The sequence below is a fragment of the Sitophilus oryzae genome, unplaced genomic scaffold (assembly GCF_002938485.1).
Source record: "Sitophilus oryzae breed Bouriz unplaced genomic scaffold, Soryzae_2.0 scaffold_1396_pilon_pilon, whole genome shotgun sequence".
NCBI lineage: Eukaryota > Metazoa > Arthropoda > Insecta > Coleoptera > Curculionidae > Sitophilus > Sitophilus oryzae.
This window is the reverse complement of record NW_022146055.1, coordinates 5,203,383-5,227,431: the sequence shown is the minus strand read 5'-3', so window position 1 is coordinate 5,227,431 and position 24,049 is coordinate 5,203,383. Positions and strand designations below refer to the sequence as shown.

The 24,049-nt window shown below is 31.5% G+C and overlaps 1 protein-coding gene across 2 annotated transcripts in view; it reads left to right on the top strand.

Annotated features, from left to right (window-relative positions):
• Positions 1 to 1,724: 1,724 nt before the first annotated feature.
• LOC115875930 overlaps positions 1,725 to 24,049 on the top strand; it is a 36,329-nt gene continuing 14,004 nt past the window's right edge. The window contains exon 1 of one of the 2 annotated variants that reach the window (XM_030891522.1): positions 1,725 to 1,927. The gene's annotated coding sequence lies outside the window, so the exon portion shown is untranslated. Of the gene's footprint in view, positions 1,928 to 22,148; positions 22,483 to 24,049 lie in introns of those variants that run through there. The other variant, XM_030891521.1, reaches the window with a different exon arrangement.

Below are 24,049 nucleotides of genomic sequence, written 5' to 3'. Positions count from 1 at the left end.
CTGAAACTATTAAAACACATTTAATAATATCTTAGGATTATGTAAAGTGATCAGAAAGGAAGCCAAAAATGCAATAATATACAAAGTGTTCTATTTAAAAAAAATAACCCGATCCACTCACAGTTTTTGAGACACCCTGTAGAAGTTAATATATTTTCATGAAATATATCCTAAGACATACATGTCGAGTTGAAAGGCATCAATAAATATGTTGTATATCATCAAAGCAGGTATTAGTAGGCTAGCTACCAACTTACTTGGATGCTACGAAGCCTTGAATGAACTCGACTTGGATACAGTTGATATGATATAAACAGCGTACAAGTATGACACGCACGGAGTCCAAGTTTACTTGATCCAAGTACCTACACTTGGACCGTGTCAACCCGTCTTAACTGCGTTCATAGTTCAAAGTAAAATGTTTTAGTGTACCTACCTTGATGAACTAGACCTTTTTTTGGTGCTGTAACTCCAAGAAAGGGCACTTCGTATTATGCTAAATCTTAAATTAAATGAATCTTGCAGAGGTAAATTTCGCAAAAATAATCTATTAACAGTTCCGGCCATTTTTGTTCAGGAATGTACCTTATTTTAGTGGAAGCATACCGAAATGTTTAATCTATCTAAACCTCAAGAAACATACCCAACCAGAAGTATAAATTATAATTACCCTGTACATAAGTTTAAAAAAACCGAAAATGAAGCATTTTACAACTGTATTAAAACATACAATAATTTACCTTTAGAAATAAAAAACATTTCACAGTTGCGAAAATTAAAAAAGGAGATATTTAAGTTCTTAGTTCTTAGTAAAACTGGAACCATATAATTTGAATGAGTTTTTTGAGTATGGTCGAAATAATTAGGATATGTAATTGGATAAAAACTTCTTTTCTTTTGTCTATTGCATTTTTTTATTAATTATTTTTTAAATGAGGAAAGTATTCATATAACTTGTAAGTATTTCATTTCTTTTTAATACAGTTCTAGACATTGGCGTAACTACAGTGTGGTGCCCGGGGGTGCCACCCCCCCAGGTACTGCTGGCCACCCCCCAGAGAAATCTAGAATTATGGCTCTTGGCTACGTATTAATTTTTATTTGCTTGTGATGTAGTAAAAATGACGTTTTCTAGTTTTGTTTCGTTAAAATTATTCTGTTGTTAAAAATTGTTTGTTTATTTAACCTTTTGGGGGCTGTAACTTCTTCGGAAAGCATTTTAGGGCATATGTTCATAGGAACGTTTATGTGCAAAATCACCCACCAGAGTTAAATTCACTATTTTTTTTGACACCCCGTATAAAATATTTTCCTGAAATACATCCTAATGTATACTTTAGGTTTGCACTTATTCAAAATTCGTAAGTTTTTTGTTCTACAGATGCTCGATTCATTGTTGCCGGACCCGTATAGAATGTAGTAGGAAAAACTTTTGAACACTTATTTGCGGCAACTTTTTGATTGCACCCTGTTAAAAATGTATTCCTCTATTCATAAATATACGTAAAAATTAGGCGTTGATTAAAAATATATGATAAGCGTAATAACCCTGCAGCCGGATCCTGTACTATAATAATTATAGTAATAACTGTTATTAGTTAATATATTTAGTCACACGAACTTTGACACCTATATCGTAATCTAATGTAAAAAATGAGCGAATAGAAAAAAATATATATTAGACTTTTTTGTAATGATTAGCATATTAATGATATTATCGTTTAATGTATGACTGGAAAGTGATGTGTTCTGACGCAGAAAATATGTGGAAAACTAATAGTTCTAATATAAATAATAATTTGCGACATCGATCGATTGTTTTTGCTTCTAGGTCGGTCGTTTGTAATGTCCGTTTGAACGTAGTGTCCGTGCTTCGGCCTGAAAAGGAAACTGACGGGCATCATCAAAAAAATAAGGAGAAGATAGGGTAAGCCATAAATTTCTTTTTCTTAAGTGTAAAAATACCTCAGGTAAATTACGCGCGGAACTGTTTCCTCTTTAAAAGGAATAATAAGTTTTTTACTCATCAAGAGATTTTTTAAGTGCACTCTTTGCGATACTGCAGAATATTTTTTAATTTTATGTTTGTCAATGAACTTGCTATATAGGACGCCGAGTTTTTTTTTCAATCACACGGTGTATTATTATACTATAAAAAAGCACGGCAGCAATGGCTATGAAATGAAGATCGCTGTCATTTTATACAGGGTCGCTTGTATGTACCGAAACGGTCGATTTTATTAGGTAAAATATACGAGGTATCGCAAAAAGTTAAATATAAAAGTTATAGGAATTTAAAATGTCTATTAGAGAGTAATGAATTTAAGTATACAGGGTTGGTCATAAAGTCGTGGCACATCAAAGTTTAATTTTTTTAAAGGGAACTCCCTGTATATTATTACATATTTCAATTCCTCCTTCAGTTCTAAGCAGTGTGGCCAGATTGGGCGACTTATCGCAATTTGGACTACTTTTTACATCTTTTTGCGACCATTTTTTCTAAAAAATCGCGAAGCGATTTTTGGGCTACAAATTGAAAAACTCTGCGACTTTTTTCGCTATTTTTCCCTCCTTTCATGGAAGGGAATTATTTTTTCTTTAGTCGTAATCGATATCTGGCAGAAAGTTACATACATTTTTAAGACACTTAAAAATCCTACAGGAGAATTACTATTTCCAGATTTGCCATTATTTGCGTTTAGAATGTTGAGTTTACCTTCCTCAAATCCAGTTGTTGGGAGATATTGTTCAGTAATGAACATTGTAAAAACCAAAATCAGAAATAAAATGATGCTCTTACTTTTAAATTCAATAATGCAAATAAAATACCATTTTTTAATAAATAATATATGCTGTAAAAGTTTTGAACCTACTAAAAATATGTTGTCTAGGTTTAATTCCGATATGCATAAAAATTTACAAGACACTCCAGATGATGAGGTTTTTGAAATTTTGAAAGACATTTTTTAGTAATATTATAATTGGCTTATTATTTGTTTATAAAGAAAATACCTATGTATTTAGTGTTTGTAATACCTAAATAAAACATTAACAGTTGTGTATTTTGGAACCAATTTTATTTCGTATTAAAAAGGCGTGCAAGTAAAAAGTAGATAGGTTATCAGAACTTTATTACAGTACAGTGATACTTACCTAATATCTAAAACGCATTTTTCGTAAACGCTAAAAATTTGCGATTTTGGCTATACAGGGTGTCCCAGAAATAAGTGCAAGTATTTTAAGGGGTGGTAAGATCTCGATAAAAGGAACATATTTTCTCTTTATCGTTTTTCAAATAGGTCCAAACTAACGGAGTTATTTTACTTTGAAAATTTACAAAAAAAATTTTTTTGCTAAAAAACCACGAGAACCACTGGATCTTTTCTGGATTTTCTTGCTTGTAAATTTAATCTACTACCTATGTTGCCATATTATCAAGAAATTATTTTTTTTTAAATAAAAACTAAAAAAAAAATTTTCAAAAAAAATTCAAAAAATTTCGCAAAAAAAACTCATAGGCGTGTTTCTGGGGTTGAACTATACTACCAGTTAAAATACTTGCACTTCTTTCTGGGACACCCTGTATAATGACAAGATTGCGATTTTGGGCGATATATGAAGCGCTGGCAACATTGCGATTTTGGGCGACATCTGACAGGCAATTTAGCAACAAGCGTTCACGCAAATCTGGCCACACTGGTTCTAAGCAAAAATCGAGATACACAGAATGTACCTCAAACCAACCGTTTCCGAGTTATTGACTTTTGAAAATATCACTTAAACAATTCGATTTAATTAATTTCGATGTGTTCGGTTTCATTTAACGATGCCATTCTGCGGAAACTGTGATACATAATAATATTTGACATTAGTTTTCAAGTTAGCATTTATAGATGTATAAAATGAGCTTATATCAAGTCTGGAAATTACAAAATCACAACATTTCAAAATTAAAACTTCATAATTCGGAAATGGTAGAATTTAGGTACATTATGTATATTAAAATTATTGCTTAAAATTGAAGGAAGAATTGAAATATGCAATAATATATAGGGGGTTGCATTTTAAAAAAATAAATTTTGATATGCCACAACTTTATGACCCACCCTGTATACTTAAATTTACTACTAGCTAATAGATATTTAAAAATCCTATAACATTTGTATTTAACTTTTTGCGGTACGTTGTATATTTTACCTTACTCACAGCCACCCTGTATGTAAAATTATACGGGGTGTCCCAGAAATAAGTGCAAGTATTTTAAGGGTTGGTAGATCTGGATAAATGAAACATATTTTCTCTTTATCGTTTTTCAAATAAGTTCAAAATGTCGGAGTTATTTTACTTTGAAAATTTCCAAAAAAAAATGATTTTTTGCTAAAATTTTGAGAACCACTAGATCTTTTCTGGATTTTCTTTCTTGTAAATTTAATCTAATGCCTATGTTGCCATATTATCAAGAAATTATGTTTTTTAACTGAAAACTAAAAAAATTTCCAAAAAAATTTTCAATTTTCAAATTTTTTTTTCTTGAAAAAACATCATAGGCGTGTTTCAGGGGTTGAACTATACTACCAGTTAAAATACTTGCATTTATTTCTGGGACACCCTGTATAGGGAATGTCATCGATCGTCATTTCCAAGCCAACTGAATGCCGTTCTTTTTCATTCATATGGTATTAAAAGCTATACCTTAACCTTTTGAATTATAAGTAAAATATACAATTATATCAACATCCTGGTATATATTATTTGAAATAATGTATGATTTGTAATAATATTTGCCAGAGATTATCTATCTAACATCACCAATTCACTCCCTTATCAATACAAATATCCAATAAGATCATGTTATGTTTTGCTTCGAGTTTATTCCCCTCGTATATTATGTATAAATTGTGTCTTGATCTGTTTACAGAAGCCATAGAAGGTTTACTGTTTAAGATTCTGGTATTCAAACTTATCCTTCATGAAAGTTATTATTTCTATATTAAATTAATATAGTTTACCTTTGAAAAAGTATAATGCAATGCCACGAACTCCTCTAGACTGTGAATTATTTCACATACAAAGGTCTGTGGTTAGTTGAAAAATTATTTGATATTTATAGGGTAGTCTAAAAAAAGAGAGTACTTACTACAGAAATGTATTAAAAAGAATTAGATAGAAAACCTACAAATGTAAATATACAGGGTGTCCCAGAAATAAATGCAGATATTTGGTGGTAGATCTGGTTAAAAGAAATATCTTTTCTCTTTACCATTTTTAAAAGAAATTGAAATAATCGAGTTATTTAAATTTGAAAATTTAAAAAAATAATGGTAACATTTTGAGGTCCGCTGGCCATAGCCGGGCTGTTAAGGGGGTTTCACCAGCACCACCTCAACTCAAGGCCAATCAACATGATATGGGCAAGGCAAATATGGCGGCGAAGGCAGCCCATTATTAAATTGTTTACCTTTAACCCGAAAAGCCGGTAGTGGTTTCTCGTTCCGATTGCATACCAGAAATAATTAATTATCTCTAGTTTGTTGTGCTTCTGCAACACGTTTGTTTAGTTCTTAGTGTTCAGTGCATGGTGTGACCAGAAAATTGTGATAAAATAACAGTGTAATAAAAATCCAAACCAGACATTCCACATAGGGAAATTCAAACTTTTGTGCTTGTCGTACTCCTCTATTATTAATTATTTTAAGGTAAGAACTAGAAGTATTTATCAAGATATTACACCTAAATGAGTAAAAAGCCTTCGCTGCCAGTTTGCATAGTACTTTATAATGGTTGCTTACAACAATCAAAAGATAGGTATTAAAGGGTAGGTATTAACATTTTATTGTAGCATGCCTTTTACATGCTCTGTTCCAACTTGTCACGGGAATTATAGAGGGGGTCCCAAGGTTTCTGCTTTTATATTCCCCAAAAATGACGAGCTTCGTAAAAAATGGTTGACAGCTATTAAAAGAGATAATTTCACTCCTACTAGTAGTTCTCGGGTAAGAAGTGCATTAAATATGCCTCAAAAAGGCCAAAGGCCAAAGCCAAAGCCTCTGTTACCCTAGTGAGGATGTAGTTATGGCTACTGCTTACACTTACCTCATTATAAGTAAAATATTGGAAGAAGAATCAAGCTTTTTACATCAAAAAGATCACAGAAAGATATTGACAACATTGACATTTGAAAATATAAATGGCCTGGATGTAAGTCTTTTTTTAGGTCACAATTGCCCCTTACATGCGTTAGAATTTATCATTAAATCCATCTTGTTCAGAATATCCAATATTTTATTGAAGAACTATGCAAAAAAAAGGAATGACGTCTTTACCACAAAGACAATGCCCTATGTAAAGAGAAAGAGTAAAGAAAACTAAGCTAAGCGTCAGTTTTACTTACGAACCCCCAAAAAGGTATTTAGTTTTTTTTATATATAAAATCTTGAAACACATATTATATTTTTTATTTATCCTCACCTATTATAGTTTAAATTTATTCCCATTTGTGTAATGCTGCAAAACATAGAAAAAATATTCCATATTTTTTGACCCAAGCCAGTGTAGTTTATAATTCCAAGAGCATTTACCAAGGCTTTTAAGACAAGTAACTTCCTAGACTGTCCATAATAATATATATTTATCAAACGTTCAGTAAATTCTAAACTATGGTAGGTAAGTGTTTGCAATTGAATATTTAGTTGCTATTTTTTGTCATATATTTCTGGTTATTTCTTTTTCCGATGATTTTTAACACCCTATATATGCTACTTCATGTTTGAATATTTTAACACTACCTATTTTCTGAGAAAGCAGACCTTTTTATAAAAAGTAACTAACTGATGTTTTCATAAAAGTAATAATACAAAAAATTCCATACTTATGTAGAGAACTTTAGACTCCCTGTATATTAAAAAATTAGTGAAATATTACGTACTCTAACCCGACATTTGTGTGAAAAATGTCTATTTGAATGGCCTTGTGTGGAGGTGGTGGTGGTTTCACAAGGTTTTTTTCAGCTTATTCGACGCCTCAAGCGGCGTTACATCGTAGGCTTGTTTCTGGAGCCAAAATATACTACCAGTTAAAATATTTGCACTTATTTCTGGGACACTCTGTATTTTTAAACAATTATTGATTAATGCTTTTTATACTGCAATATACAATGTGTTTGTATATTCATATACATAAATGCATTGCAATAATACCGGGTGCGTCTCAAAAGTGGCTCACCCCTATAACTTTTTTATTTTATCAGATAAAAAAAAAACAAGATTTGGTTTGTTAGTATATGACATAAATTAGTTTTTAGTTACTTCCTGTTTCACCGGAAATGACTACAACTTTTGATTTTTAAATGGCACCCTAGGTATTTTTTTAGTTTATGCGATAGAAAATGACATGTTATCAGTCAGCTTTTGACATTTTTGCTTAAAACAAAATTGAATTTTATAATTCAATGTAGAGTGCCGTGGCTGTGTTAAAAATACTAATTTTTAATCAAGGAGCCTTTGAAAAATATATTTGATCGTCTAATGTTATTCGTGTCTTCTCCTGGCCGGTTAAAAGATGCCCAAATCGTATTTTTAATCATATTTCAATTTTTTCAAATGGAACAAGGGTGGCTCATTAGCATATTTGGAAAAGGCATTTTTTGCGAATAATTTGGTACCACACACTTGGTATTTCGAGTCAAATTGTCGTTATAAATCGCATGTTGCAATTTCAAATAAACCATATTCAAAAATGTCAAAAGTTGACATATGATAAAAATATTATTTCTTAATATTGGCTTTTTCACCAAGGGATATTAAATATCCCTTAGTGAAAAAGTTGTATACTTAAATTTTCAGTTATAAAATCACACGGGGGTTTTATCTAAATGCAACGGAGCACATGATGTAAAAAATAAGTCTAGTCGAAAATGGGGTCCGAAAGATAACCTTTTTGATATTAATATCTTGAGGTCAGCTTTTCAATAATAATCGGCAATTCTAGGCAATACTCTGAAATAATAAAATATATGAAGAAATTTATTAAAAAAATCCCAGTCTCCGGCTCGCTCCGATTCTACGACTGTCCAAAGTGCAACTTAATTCCGAGAATCCCTGATAAACAGATATGGTGTCACGGCACATACACAAGTTGAATTACATCTTATCCTCAATAAAAGATAATATCACTGGGCACGTTCTAGACCAGACAAGCAATTAAACTGATTGATTAGTACGACACAATCGTATATTTTCTTTTAAATAATAATTAATAGCCAATGCATTACTAGCATTTTCTTATGTAGTACAAATGTCATCTCGTACAAATATGAAAATCACAATTACTCGTCGTATTTATTCTCATTATATTATTTAATATACATATAAACGTTAATATGTTCTTTATTAACGTTTATTTATATTAAATACTATATCTGGGGGGGGGGGGGGGTGTCTTAGCTTAACGGCCTGGACGGCTTTCCCTCAACGATCAGCTGTAGGAAACTATATTTGTTATTTCGAAAAATATGACCAAAATATGCTGCTTTCCGTCGTTTTATTGTAGTCAATAGTTCTTGGTCCTTACATATTCTTTCCAATACTTCGAGATTTGTTTGAGAACCACTGGATCTTTTCTGGATTTTCTTTCTTATAAATTTAATCCACTACCTATGTTGCCATATTATCAAGAAATTATTTTTTTTAAATAAAAACTAAAAAAAATTGCAAAAAATTCAAAAATATTTTCAAAAAATTCCGAATTTTCAAAAAAAAAATATTTAGAAAAAAATCTCATAGGCGTGTTTCTGGGGTTGAACTATACTACCAGTTAAGTTAAAATACTTGCACGTATTTCTGGGACACCCTGTATAAGGTTACATAGTAGCGCCGCGCCGCGCCGCCTCGCGCTTATAACCTTGAAAAATTAAAGCGTGTTATCAAATCGGCTGGTTCATAGTGAAAGCAGGTAGGAGCCGTCAACCAGCGTTCATCGGCGTTCTCGCTTTTACCGGAACGAAAATTTATTTATTTCTACTTTTGCAGGCGCCGACGGCGCACAGAGGGTATTAAGAACTAAAAGTTGGCCGAAATTATGTTTTATGATTTTTTTGCTTTTTTGCTAGTAATATTAATTATTAGAGGAGAGGGTGCTAATATGGAACCTCATTTTGTTTTTCCTCTACTCTGAAACCCTTTCCACCGATCAAATAGGGCCATTCTGTGCAAAACCAAGCAATTGGATGAGGATGCTAGAACAAGAAAGTAATTTGTATATTATCGACGATATTTGAGCGAGGATGGGTGATATAGGGTAAAGACTATTTTTTTAAGAATCTATTTAAATCAATGTTTTTTTGGCAGTGGCAAATATTGGCAAGATTTTTGTACATATTCCAAAGCTGGAGACTTTAAGCATTGAACGGATACTAATTTTAATGCGGAATATTGCCGAATAGTCTTACACCTTATAAAAATGCCTCTGATTTTTTAAATATAAAACATTATAAATAAATAGAATAGAAGGAAACGTTTCAAAAAAAAATATGGCATAAAACAGGACTTGCCAGCTGGCTCTGTATCCATCATGACAGTTATTATAAACAATTTGCACAAAAAAGCACTACAAACAATTCCACTATTTTATAATCTTAGAAATATTCAGAATACACTCAAGATAATTTATACTTATAATTGAGATATATTATTTATTTGATAGTCAACTTACGACTTAAAAAAAGCTAATAAACGTGCTTACATTTAGTATTTATAGATTTGTATTCAGTTAAGATAAAAAATGAAAATAAAAAAAATATCACTTTTGGCCAGGTTTATAGACCAAATACCCCTATGTGCGGCCCCGGCGCGGCGGGCGCGGCGTTTCAATATGGTTAGGTTAGGTTAGGTTAGTTAATCAGGTAAATTTCCTCTTAATTAGCTACTTCCGAACCCTGCTCGCATCTACACGTGATGCATATATGCAAAGTTACGCATCACGTGTATTGTTATATGGCTTTTTCGGAGATGCGAGATGTGAGCCATATTTGAAGATGCGAGTGATCAAGAATAGGTGCCCAGAGACGGCGCTGGCTGCCGGAAAGCGGAAACCTGCCTCCACTATGTTCGTACCCTTAAGGTCACGGAGGGCTAAACCCCAACCGTAGAAGGGTGTATGCATTCATAGGAGGTAGATGCCCACTCTTCGGAGGCTGAACATCTGTTGTCCAAAGGAGGATAGAAAATACCCTGTTCCCCCTACAACAGGAAGATCCCCATGTATGATGAGTTATAACTCAAGAAAGGGGGACACAATAGATCTTTAAGGTCGCCCATTCTACATTCAATGTTTCTATGGGTGTTTCAAAAAACATGTACCATCTCTCTCGTGGGGATTAGATTCCTCATGTGGAAATAAGATTTATTTTTTATATGAACGTAGGTTTGATTCTGCTGTGTTTCGTAGCTACAGGGGGTTAAAGTGTTCTTTTTTCATTTATTGTAATTTCGTCCTAACCCCCACTGTTTTACTATTAAGCTGATTACAAAAGTAATTTTTTCTTTATATTTGTTTATACGGAATTTTTGAAACATAACAATAATTAAGTTCATATTTTTTATTGTTTACAATGTAGGTTTTGATAAAAATAAATATTGATAACATAAAAATCATAAACTTTCAAACGCCATTGTGGGTATTATTTAACCCAATTGAGTTATTTAATGCGTCATTGTCAGTACTTGAACCAAGTTGTACTTTGGACCTATATTAAGCAATAAATCCTCGCTTATCTACCTTGCCCTAGAAACTTTTATGAGGGTGTTAAAATAATAATTATTGTGCTTCCACATTTATTCTTTACCATGACTGCGCCATGTTAGTAACAACAGACATAATACATAATTTTGTTCTCATTAGTTTTTATAAAAAATAATTTTACGTATGAAATCAGCTGATTATTACAGAAATAATATCAAAATATATAATTTTCGGAATAAACAACATCCAAACGTTTTTGAAATGCGTAAGCAAAACGTACATTAATATAATCAAATTAAAAAAAAATCTGTTTATATCTGTTGTTATTTCCCTCAAACTTAAAGATATTTTTTACTGTTAATTTTTGATGTCCATTTTCCATTTAGAATTAGAGGATTAAAACTCATAAATGTATTGTTACTTGTTATATTAAATTAATGTATCAATCCTTTGGTCTCCCTGGAATTTAACGCCTTTTTTAATCTGTTATATTATCGCCTATTCCGGGTGCGTCTCAAAAGTGGCTCACCCCCTATAACTTTTTTATTTTTTCAAATAACAAAACGAGATTTGGTAAGTTAGTATATGACATAAATTAGGATTGATTGACGTATTCAATTGTTTTTGGTCACTTCCTGTTTCACCGGAAATGAACAACTTTTGATTTTTAAGTTTTTTAATTTTTTTTAAATGGCACCATCGGTATTTTTTTACTTTATTTCAATAGAATATGAAATTTTGAATAGAATGACATATCACATGTCAATTTTGACATTCTCGCTTAATAAAAAATCGCATTTTAAATTTCAATTTAGAGTGCCTTGGCTATGTTAAAAACACTAATTCTTAATCAAGGAGCCTTGGAAAAATAGATTTGATCGTCTAATATTTTTAGTGTCTTATCCTGGCCGGTTAAAAAATAACCAAATCGTATTTTAAATCATATTTCAATTTTTTCAAATGGAACGAGGGTGGCTCATTAGCACATTCGGAAAAAGCATTTTACGAATAATTTGATACCACACACTTATATATATATATAACGTTAAATATATATAACGTATATTTTGAGTTAAATTTTCGTTATGAACCGCATGTTATAATTTCAAATAAACCATATGCAGCTCAGGGTCAATGCTTCAGGGATTATTTGGTGAGTCTGTGATTTATTATATATTTGTTTTCCTGACAATATAATACTTTAAAACATTTTAATTATCCTGTCACGAGTTATGGTTTTGTTAGTTGTTTAGATTGTTTATTATTTTATAAAGAAAGTAAACAAAAAAAAAATCTTACACAATCCTAATTTATATCATTTACTAACATACCAAATCTCGTTTTTTTAACTGAAGAAATAAAAAAGTTATAGGGGTGAGCCACTTTTGAGACGCACCCGGTATTCTTTAATTACTCTTAATCTAGACTCTTAATATTGCTTGTAAAAAATGTTTAATTCTTTGGGTAAATAATTTTAAAACGAGTGGTAATATGTGTTAAGTTGAAGTGTAATTACCAGAACTTATCAGAGCAGAAAAACATTATTATTAAAACAATCTTAAAAGTTGATACTTTTATAGTTCATAACTTTTATTGATAAATGGGACTTGCTAGACAAAATAAACAATATTGTTTATGTGAGTCTAATCCGATGTAAAACCTTTGTAAAACCTACTCTAAGCCTCGTTGAACCAGTTACAATATAAAAGATTTGCTGTATTAAAAGTTGCCCACTTTTACATCTTTTTTTTAACCAAAATATTTTAGGAAACAAAAATACCTAAACGAATTATAAATATATAAACGGTTATTATTTACGTCTCAACAAAACCTACCTTCTTAACAGAATTAACAGACATAACGGGCCATTACTACCGCTTTTTCTTTCAAAATATTCTAATATAATAAAGTTGCGATGATTTTTCTACGGCTATTAAGCTATCTTGTACACTTCGCAATAAAAGAGGTTCTAAAAAGAACAATGTCTGACTGCGAGGTCTGATAGTAAAATTTTTTAAGTTTAAAATATCACAACACAATTCATTTAAACCAAAAACTCGTAATACAAAACTAAAATATCAAAACGAATGAAAATACAAACGAATGAAAATATTAGGAAATAAATAAATAAATGTGCCAACCTCACACTTTTTACAGCAGGACTACCACCTGAATCCCCAGCGGGAAATTTAAGTTCCAGTTAGTCAGCCCGGCGCCGAATATATCCATGGTTGGCAACAATGATTTAAAAATCGCGCCCTCGATTACGTAACTAAATAGTATATTTATATTAGACCTAAAATAGCCGAATAAAAGAAAAAAATTATAAAGTTTTGATATGTTGGGATTAGACGCACCAAAAGGAGACTTTTCAGAATCAAGTGTGAGCTTCACACCAAAAAAACACCCCCAATACGCCCTTCGATGGTTTTTCGCTTTTTTCTCAGAACCTGTTGGTCCCACAAAAAATTTTATACCTACCGAAAATATTCCTTATAAAATTTGCTACAAAAAAGGTTCTATTCATTATTTATATTTATCCAATGTATTTCGAGCAATAACCGTTTGAAAAATGGAGTACAAAAAAAATACAGGTCGCTTTTCAAATTATAGTCTCCCAAGGTATCTTAACGTGCTAAATATACATGCAACAGATATAAACAAAAACATTGCCTATTCCACTAAACTAACATTCATACTTCCATCTACATGTCATCGTCTATAGTTTCTAGAATGTGCTCAGTATTCGAAGAACTTTGCCCACGACAGGTTCCGCACATAGTTGTACATTTCATGCCGGCTTTAATGCAACTGCATATTTTTACACAATCTTATTTGCAGTTGCACGTTATTAATGACATAATTGAAGCAGGGGCGGGCAATTCTGTTGTATATAAAGGTGACAGGGTGTTGTTGATTTTCTTCCAGCCCCACTGGTCAGGTTTTATAGGTTGTTCTTGCAATCATCCAGTATTCTACGTAATTTAAAAAAATCAATTTTATTTATTGACGCGGATTTTTTGGAAAAGGAAAACAACAACACGTACAAATATTTAATAAAGAAAAAGACCTTGATAGTATCGTCGATATTTTTAACAACGCAAAGTCAACACCTGAAGAAATTGAAAAAGCTGGAGAGACGTTTATACTGAAACTATACAAACTTCAATCATCTGAAGGGAGCCTTAGTGAGTAAAGATACGCTCGTTTCAATAAGTTAGTTGGTCAAGCAAACAGCACGGTACTTTTATCAAAATTGCCTCCCACATCTGCTGCAGCTAAGCAACATTCCCGGAGAACATATCTACAAGTACAAATATGGCAAGAACAACGAACAACCTATAAAACCCGACCAGTGGGGCTGGAAGAAAATCAACAACACCCTGTCACCTTTGTCATTAATAACGTTCAACTGTAAACAAGATTGTGTATAAGGATGCAGTTGCATTAAAGCCGGCATGAAATGTACAACTATGTGCGGAACCTGTCGAGTCGTGGGCAAAGTTGTTCGGATACTGAGCACATTCTAGAAACTATAGACGATGACAATATGTAGATGAAAGTCTGAATGTTAGTTTAGTGGAATAGGCAATGTTTTTGTTTATATTATACAGTATTATATCTGTTGCGTGTATATTTAGCACGTTAAAATACCTTGGGAGACTATAACTTGAAAGGCGACCTGTAAGGCGATACCGTACTCCATTTTTCAAACGGTTATTGCTCGAAACGCATTGGATAAATATAAATAATGAATAGAACCTTTTTCATAGCAAATTTTATAAGGAATATTTTTGGTAAGTATAACATTTTTTGTGGGTCTAATGGTTTCTGAGAAAAAAACGAAAAACTATCGAAGGGTGTATTGGGGGTGGTTTTTCGGGGTGAAGCTCATACTTTAAAGTTAAGAACTCTTGTGATTTTGAAACGTCTCCTTTTAGTGCGTCTAATCCCAACATATCAAAACTTTATATTTTTTTTTTCTAAATATGCTAATATCAACGTACTAAAAAGCTTAATTGGTATCGCATATAGTTAAAAATTGATTTTAGATTATGTGGATGTAGCATTCAGTCATTTAGGTTAGTGTCTAATTATTGTCGTCACTTCGATTCGCTTAGATCTTTTATGAAAAATTTCGAAATATAAATTACACTGATCTGAAAAAAATTCTCGATCCCTGGCACCGTTCCTATTTGGAGTCTAACAACTGGAGTCTAAGATCTGGCTGCAGGATTATTATGCTCACCATATTTTTAATCAAAACGTAATTTTTACGTATATTTATGAATAAGGGAATACACTTTTAACAGGGTTTCAAAAGCTCAATCAAATCAAAATGTTGTCGCAACCGCAACTACTATAATACATGTGTTTAATTAATAATAATAATAACTGATTTTGGAGATGACATTACGTTCATAATTTTTTATAATCATTTAATGTCAAATTAAAGCTATTTTTATTCTGTGCATGATGTTATAAGGGTGCCTAATATCATTGCCAAGCACACAATGGATGAATTTTCAAGCGAACTAACAATCCCATTGACGAACCGCATCGACGCATCGCATAAACGAACCACCTAACGTCGATTTGTTCACGAAATAGTCAATTTTTACATTAAATACTTCTCATGAAAATAGAGCAGTGTAAATTTATTTATAAAATTGTTTAATAAGATCCAAAAATCAATATCTTATTTATTGAATTATTCTATGCTATTAGTTAGCGACATTTCTATGCTGCTAGTTAGTTATCGAATTAATCTGATTCTTTGTGTGTTTGGATGTTCTTGGTGAATACTAGATTAATAGGTGTGTAAAAAATAGAGTTTTGGTCATTTATACCTCCTACCCTTATGACAGTTTGTCTCTGGCTGAGGTACCCTTGAGGTGGAGGCTGTCTCCATTTTCTCCATTTTCTCCACCATTTTCTCCACCTTTTTAACTTGGTCTCTCCTTAGACCTGATCCCGGTGTAGTCCCGTAGCAAGAAATAATAATAATATAATAATAATAGCGTTTATTTCCAACAGGCAATTAGAGCCCACTTACAGGAAATACAATCTTAAAAATAGGTTGTTACTAAACATTAAATATCAAATTTACGAAGACCAAACCAAGAAAAAAAATACAAAAAAGGAGAAAACTAAACCTAAATGAATCAATTATGATAGTAACAAATTATTAATTATAAATTAATATTAGAAACCATTGTTAAATCTAATAAGCGCACTTAGAAAACATACCCTTACGATGCTGTCGATCCGCTCGCAAGAGAACGCAGGGAAATTTGCTAATACGCAAAAATACGAACACTTAAAAATTGGATTTTAGTGTTGATCGAAAAGTTGCGAACAATTTGCAAGGAAACGAATAGCCAAAAATTGCCCCCCTGAAACTTAACATTAGTTCTGGCTCGAGGAATCGCAAGTGGTATTCGCTCTGGAGGTAGGTCGCGGCACTCGGAATGGTATCGTTTCCAAAAGAGTTAGGGAATCTATAAGACCATTCAGCAGCTTCCACAGGAAAGTTACTGAGTGAATGATCCTTCTCAAGGAAAGTCGTTGCACATCAAACCGAGACAATAACTCAGCGTGATCCACACCTCTAACAGGGTAAACCTCGATAAATCCCGAACAGGGTAAAAAGATCTTAAAAGAATAGAGTGGATACGACAAAAGACTCAGGTAATAGATGTCTTCCACAGAATCAAATCCCTCAAGTGGCATGGGCAGGACACCTGGCAAGAGGGACGGACCACAAAAATGACAGCATGGGGTACCCAAGAGGAATTAGGAGACCTAGAAGAAGACCAAACCTAGGCCCTCATAGCCAACAATAGACAACAACTACAAAGAGAGTAACTAAATATGCGAAGGAGGCTACACCATAATTGGAAATGGTTGAATAAGTTGAAAATGATGATGATGATACCTATTTAGTTTTAGTTTCTAAAGATGTTCTTTTATTTTCTAAAGAAATATATTTTAAAAATAATTTGTTACGTCTAGTTTTTATCTATACATACGTATTTACTTAACGTAGACCAATATGAAACAAATAAAATTAGCATGTAATGGAATCATTCGGTACATTAAAGATGTGATAATCATAACACATTTAATTTGGATAAACTTTATCAGTTAACAAATAACGCCAACATTTATCAAAACATAGTTAGCCAAGGTCAGAAAAGTTATAATATATAATTTTATGAATATTTTTGGCCATGCAAGTACCACAAGGTACTCTAATGATATAATATGGGTCAGATATTCGATAACCTGGCGTTGAAATATTAATTTTTCGTTTTAAATTGTTTTTCTTTTTTTAATTTTATCAGTGTTTCTAAGTATAATATTATTCATTAGTAACAGTAACAGCTATAGCGCTTTGCAGTTGACAACCAAATGATACAAGTTATTGAACTACATATTTGTTAAATTAAATTTTTTACTATTTTGCACTGTACAACTCTCCGTAGTAACTTTACTATAAAATTACATTTACATCAACTTTTCCATTTAGAGCAGTGGCATCAAAGACCAAAAATATTCATACATTTTTTATCTCCACTCTCCATTTAAAAATCAGTTTTATATTGAATAAAAATGATTTCTAAAAGTTTTACTTTTAAAGAGTTTTAAACAAAAGTTAAGAGTTTTACTCAGTGTATAATTATTTTAAGGTCTAAAAATCAGCTTCACAATTAGATCACCTGCTTTTAAATTGCAAACTATTTGTAATAATTAATTCATTCTGATAAAAAATATATGAAGTATGATATTTAACCTTTTTAAGGCAAAATCCTTGTATCTACGTATAAGAATTAATAAACAAGGGTAAAATATTTAAAAATTCACAAACAAAAATACCGTTTATCGTTAACTAAATCTATATTTAAATAACATAGTTTATTTCCATTTTATATGAAAGTGCGGTAGGTATATCCTTTAATCTTTAATTCATAAAAAATATTCACGTTTTATACGCCAAACGGTTACTGTATAGCATATAAAGTTTTATCTCCCAAAAATATATTACCTAATTTTGAAAAACATAATATGTTTACGACACAGACAATTTTACATTTATATTTTGCAAAAACAGTAGATATGTATTCGAATCATTTTATTAATAAAAACTATCAGCATTACCCAAAGAGATTTTATGGTAGATAATAAATTGTGAAGAAAAATTCGTGTGTATTGGGAAGGCCCAAAGGAAACAATTATATTTTGTGAGACGTTTTGATGACGACTTTATTGTCGCTTCTTAGGTATCGAAACATTTAGTACTTTAGCGCCTGAAGAAGTGACAATGCGAAATCGCGAAACATCGCACAAAATATAATTTGAACTTTTCCAACACCCACGAATGTTTGTGTGTGAAACTTCATTACGCGCGATGGGAATAAAAATTCAAGGCCGCGACACACGAGCTAGCGTCACGCCAAGGTCGCCAAGCGTCACAAAAATGGTAACGATCTTGTAGCGTCCTATGTGAGTTAAGGGCTAGGGGGCTGAAACTCGAAATGTAGACGACGTATTCATGATATTTTGACGACGTTTCGTGCACTATGAAACCCCATCATCAATGGCGAAAAAATCGTCCGATTTAATGGGTCTTTGGAGCGTCGTAACTCGGGCCCTATGTGAGCTAGGGGGTTGAAATTCGGAATGTAGATGTGGAAGAGTCCCATCTTTTGATAATATTTTGACACCGAAACCCCATCACCAATGGCGAAAAAATCGTCCGATTTAATGGGTCTTTGGAGCATCGTAACTCGGGCCCTATGTAAGCTAGGGGGTTGAAACTCGGAATGTAGATGTGGAAGAGTCCCATCTTTTGATAATATTTTGACACCGAAACCCCATCATCAATGAACGAAATCAAAAAATCGTCCGATTTAAAGGAAATTTGGTATGTCGATAGATTGGACCAGGGCCAACTTGACCGTGTACCACAGGTCGTGTCACTGTAACAGTTAGTTTTGTTGTAAGAAATGTCAAAAGTTGATGTCGTCCGACCGCGATCAAATTTGGTGGGTAGGCTATGTGAGCGACGGTGCACACGCTCCCACCCTGCAAAGTTGGATACGACGTTTCGTTTAAATCTTCATCAGGGTGAGATTAAGGATTTGATATTGAGGAAGAATGTAGGTCGATATTCGGATAATTGGGGACGGGCTACAGGATGACGCACTCGACGTTTCGAACCGATGGCGATGCCTCTAAATGAACGAAATCATCAGGATTTTTCTTAATTATGCGTCGATTGGAAGCAAACGATATTGTAAGATTATTAAAAGATAGTATAAAATATATTTAAACAGTTTACAAATATTATACAGGGTGAGTCTTAAATAAGTGCAAATATTTTTAGGGCTGGTAGATCTCGATAAACGAAACATATTTTCCTTTACCATTTTTCAGATGAGTCCAAAACAACCGAGTTATTTAATTTTTAAAATTAAAAAAAAAATTGATTTTTTTTGAAAAAATTTTGAGAGCCACCGGATTTTTTCTGTAATTGTATCTCTTTTAGTGCCGTAGCCATAGAGTAAAGCCGTAACTATGGTAATATCAGAGATTAAAGAAATTATACAGTGGGAAAATTTGCGGTGAACAGGCAGTTCTAAAAAGTTTTCGAAAAATATACAGGGAAATTTAAAAGAAAGTGCACGATTTTCAACAACTTTTTTTGCGAAAAAAACCTCATAGACGTGTTCCTGGGGTCGAAATATACCACCCCTGAAAATATTTGCACTTATTTAAGACTCACCCTGTATAAATAAAAATAAAATTATGTGCCAAATATTTAAATTCACAAACACAGTACCTTTAAAACCTGATCTTGTTACACAAATCAATAACGGCAGATTTTTACTGGATATTATAAATCATAGTGTTAAAATTAAGCCTAGTACTCCGTAATAACAAATATAGATAAGTAAGAAAGCGTGCTTATCTAAATTAAATAGGTGAATTTAAAAAATCAACCTGTACGGGCGCACAGAATTGCTCTGTTGCAATTTGCAATATTATTGTTTACGACAATTTTGCAGCACGTAATATATGTAATGAAAAAGTAGGGTGCTATTCTGTTATTTGTTTTTTAAAACTCAGCGTAAGAATATATAATAATTTGAGTACGTGACCGACACGAGATACATGATTCGTGCTTTCCTAATCCGGTACCAGTGCTGTAGACTGTAGATTATTCAAAAGGCAGAAAATTAATAGATTTAGCATTGTGGGGAGGGGGGATTCAGAATTCACTACATATATATATATACTTGATTTCATACCGGGTGTTTTTCAAAAGTGGCTCACCCCTCACCCCTATCACTTTTCTATTTCTTAAACAAAATGACAATATTATATATTATATTTCAATCTAGACTGCCGTGGCCATAAATGTAATGACAATTAACTATTAATATCAAGTATATGATACCAAATTATTCGGAAAAAAATGCTTTTTACAAATATGCTAATAAGTCACCCCTGTTCCATTTGAAAAAATTGAGTTATGATTAAAAATACGATTTGGGCATCTTTTAACCGATCAGGAAAAGACAAGAAAAACATTTTATTATAACAATCATTTTAAAATTTATCTTGCTATTCTATTTTAGACAAAAAAACATGTTTGAAGGTTAAAGAAAAATTGTTGTGTCTAATCATAATCACATGTTTGTCCCAAAAACGGAATAGTACAGTTATAATGATGAATGATGCTGAACTAGATGTGAATTTCATCTTGAGAGAGTAAATAATTTTAGATAAAAAAAAACTGTGAGTACCTTCTCATTATATTAAAATATAAAATAAATTTATAATAATAGAGACTGAAAATTATGAGTTAAATGCTTAAAGTTAAATACTTTGAAAATTTAAAAAAATAATGGCAACATTTTGAGAGCCGCCGGTAGTAATCGATAATCAGCCGCAAATATCAAACAATTACCACAATCTGAGATTGTTCGGCGTCCATTGTTGACACATCGACTAGATATATTTAAAAATGATTTGGAAAAGTCAGATTAAAAGTAAAAAACGTACCTAACCTTACAAAACGGGACTCCGATAGGATAGCAGATCGATGTAATTAGGCTAGAACATCGTTTTATCATTTTACCTAAAACTGCAACTCTACACTTAACAGCACTTCATTTCACTGCGATTCTTGGCAGCCCCCTAAAATACCACTTAAATACCAACGTGTATTTGGCACAAAATACATTCATATGCCATCTGAATTATTTAGGATTATGTTTTGAGAATTTAAACTCCCCTGTTATTCTCAGACTCTTGTTTTTGTGAATAAACACCAAAATAATTGATATTTCTATTTTAATAATAAAAATATTTTTATAGGCTTACCTTATATTGGCTTATTTTTTTATTTTGTCAGAAATTTACTATTTTGAGTAATATTTCAAATGAATTGGATAACCTAAAAATTCAATCAGCTGATCTGTTTAAATGTAGGTCAAACGTTGACTATTTCCAAATCTAATAGAGGGTGCTGATTCTGAACTGTTGAAAAGCTGTTATAATTGTTCATTATTTAGTTTCATTATTTCAGCTCACTAAACTGTAAAAAAGGTATTTAAAATATGTATGGTAGATGTTGCACTATGTCTAATAAGTTATCTACAATGAAAATACAATAAAAATCTACAGTAAATAAAATTAATTTAAGTATTTTTTTGTAGAAATAAATATACAGAATATGGCATATTATAACGTAGGAGGTGGCAACATTGCTTTCTGTCGAAGCACTATAAACAAATTTCCGGAAACTGAACAAGCGGCAGTCAAAAGTTTTTCAATATTTTCCACCAAACCAAACCAAAAACATAAAATTTTCAAAATTTTTTTTGCAAAAAAAACTCATGGGAGTGTTTTTGGGGTCGAATTATGGTAGCAGTTAAAATACTTGCACTTATATGTTTAATATAATTTTTCTATATAACTAAAAGAAAAACAATGGACTTTTCTACAGGAAATTTGCTATCAGTTTCTGATTAACTTCTGTAATAATGTACTTAATTTATTATAGACTGTCTATCTAAATTACTAAAGAATAATGATCAAGACAGTAGTTTTTTCTCATTTTTTGTAAGTCATTTGTCGAAATAATATATTCTTTTACTGAACAGATACTGTGAAAAAGTTTAATAGATCCATTAGCTATTTAGTAGATCTAACTAACACAGAAAATTAAAGAAATAAATTTAGAATAATATAGATCACTAATAAATAGTTATTTAAACTAATTAAAACTTAATTTTCAATTTAATACCTCAGAAGAAATCCGTCGTTACGCCTATGCTCGTGCGGCTGTCAGCCAATGGGAGCATAGACTGGCCTTCAAACAATAATGTTTTGAAGGATGGCCGATGCAGTTCATTCTGTGTTTTGAATTTGAGCGTGGAAGTCGGCCTATCAATAAATCTTCAGAGTGTTAAATACTATTATTTAAATTATTATAAAGTTATGAACAGTTTTTGACGGCGAGTTAGTGTTCTTTGGGTATCGTTGAAGTGTCATGGAAAGGAAAGAACATTTTTTATATAAAGTTGAATATTTTCATTTCACAAGATTTTGTGAAGATATATTACTCTACAAATTATAACTAACTGGAGTACCTAGTTTATTGGATACTGAAGACTGATAGTTAATTTATGAAATACATAGTTTAAGGACAGCCGGTAGCAGCATAATATAAAGGTAAATTTTATTAACTTATTTTCGCAAAAATTATAAAAATACAGTTTAAACAAAGTTGATACACATTCATAGATTTCTGCGTTACTCAATTTTTTTCCAATGAATCATTAAATCCTAAACAAATTATTTTTTCCGCATTTCGCAAAATAAATGAGTTTAAGAATTTGCCAGTTAATCTTTCAACGTGCGCTGTTTCTGTCAGTTAAGTTAGCTATTCTATTTTAAATATTTCGTTCTTAAGTAAGTTCAAAGTCCATTCCAAAATTACCCAGGAAGGTGAAATATAAGTTCTCGTCTTATTTATAATCCCACTTGAAATGAGTATGAAAGGTATTATTTAAAAAAACATGTTCATAGAACAATCCAAATTATAATTAAATAAGCATAATATGGTTAGAGAGATTGTTAGTTACTTAAAAATAAATGCTACTTATACCGGATTTTACTCATTTAAAGTATTAGATACCTATATGAAGTAATATACGGGTTTGTATATCAACTACTTAAATTTATTTTTCTTTTTACTATTTGTTACCCTGAACTAATATATCATGATGCAGTGTTGTAAATAATAAACAAATATTTGGGACCGGTTAAATTATCTTTTGATTTTATTCTAATTTATATGTCGTGCCTATATGAAATTTTGCTTTTGATTCTCTACGTCTACGTATAAAATATTATATTGTATACTCCGTATAAAGTTTATTGTTTGAGAAAACGATTTTTGTATACAGGGTAAGTCTTAATTTAATTAAGGGCAATTATTTTAGGGGTAGTATATTTCGACCACAGAAACACAAATTTTTTTTAACTAAAAAACATAATTTGTTGATAATATGGCAATATAAGTGCTAGATTAAATTTACAAGAAAGAAAATCCAAAAAAGGTCCATTAGTCGTTTTCAAAATTTTCATAGTCTTTTTTTTGGAAATTTTCAAAGTAAAATAACTCGCTTATTTTGGATTTATTAGAAAAACGGTAAAGAGAAAATATGTTTCTTTCATCGAGATCTACCAGCCCTGCAAATATTCGCACTTATTTAAGACTAACCCTCTATAAACCAGAAAAATAAAGCTCTTTTTTTCTCTGCCTCTTCTAAACAAAAACATATGTCTGAATGTATGTATAATGTCTTGAGTCTTGATATTATAAATTCATATATAAGGATATTATCAAATTGGAAAGATTGAACATATAAAAATATTTAAATTTATCCATTTACTTCTGACATCCTTACTAGCGTCAAATGTTTTTTTTTCTGAAAAAAGCACTAGCAAGGAAATTTGATATAGTCTTTCCAACTGGAGGATGATCCCTGGCAGTGACAGGCGTGTCTGTCATTTTAATTCACAGACAAATTGTATTTTCAGCAATTTAAAAATCGAGGCAACAATAATTAATATAATTTCCAGATATACAGAAAATGATAAATAGTAATTTTATTTACTTATACACTAATTTAGAATGCATGTAGAAGAAATTGAAAAAGTAGATATTGTGATCCGTCTATAAAATACAGGGTGTTCAATACAACCTAATGAAAGTCTTAAACATGTTTGTCCT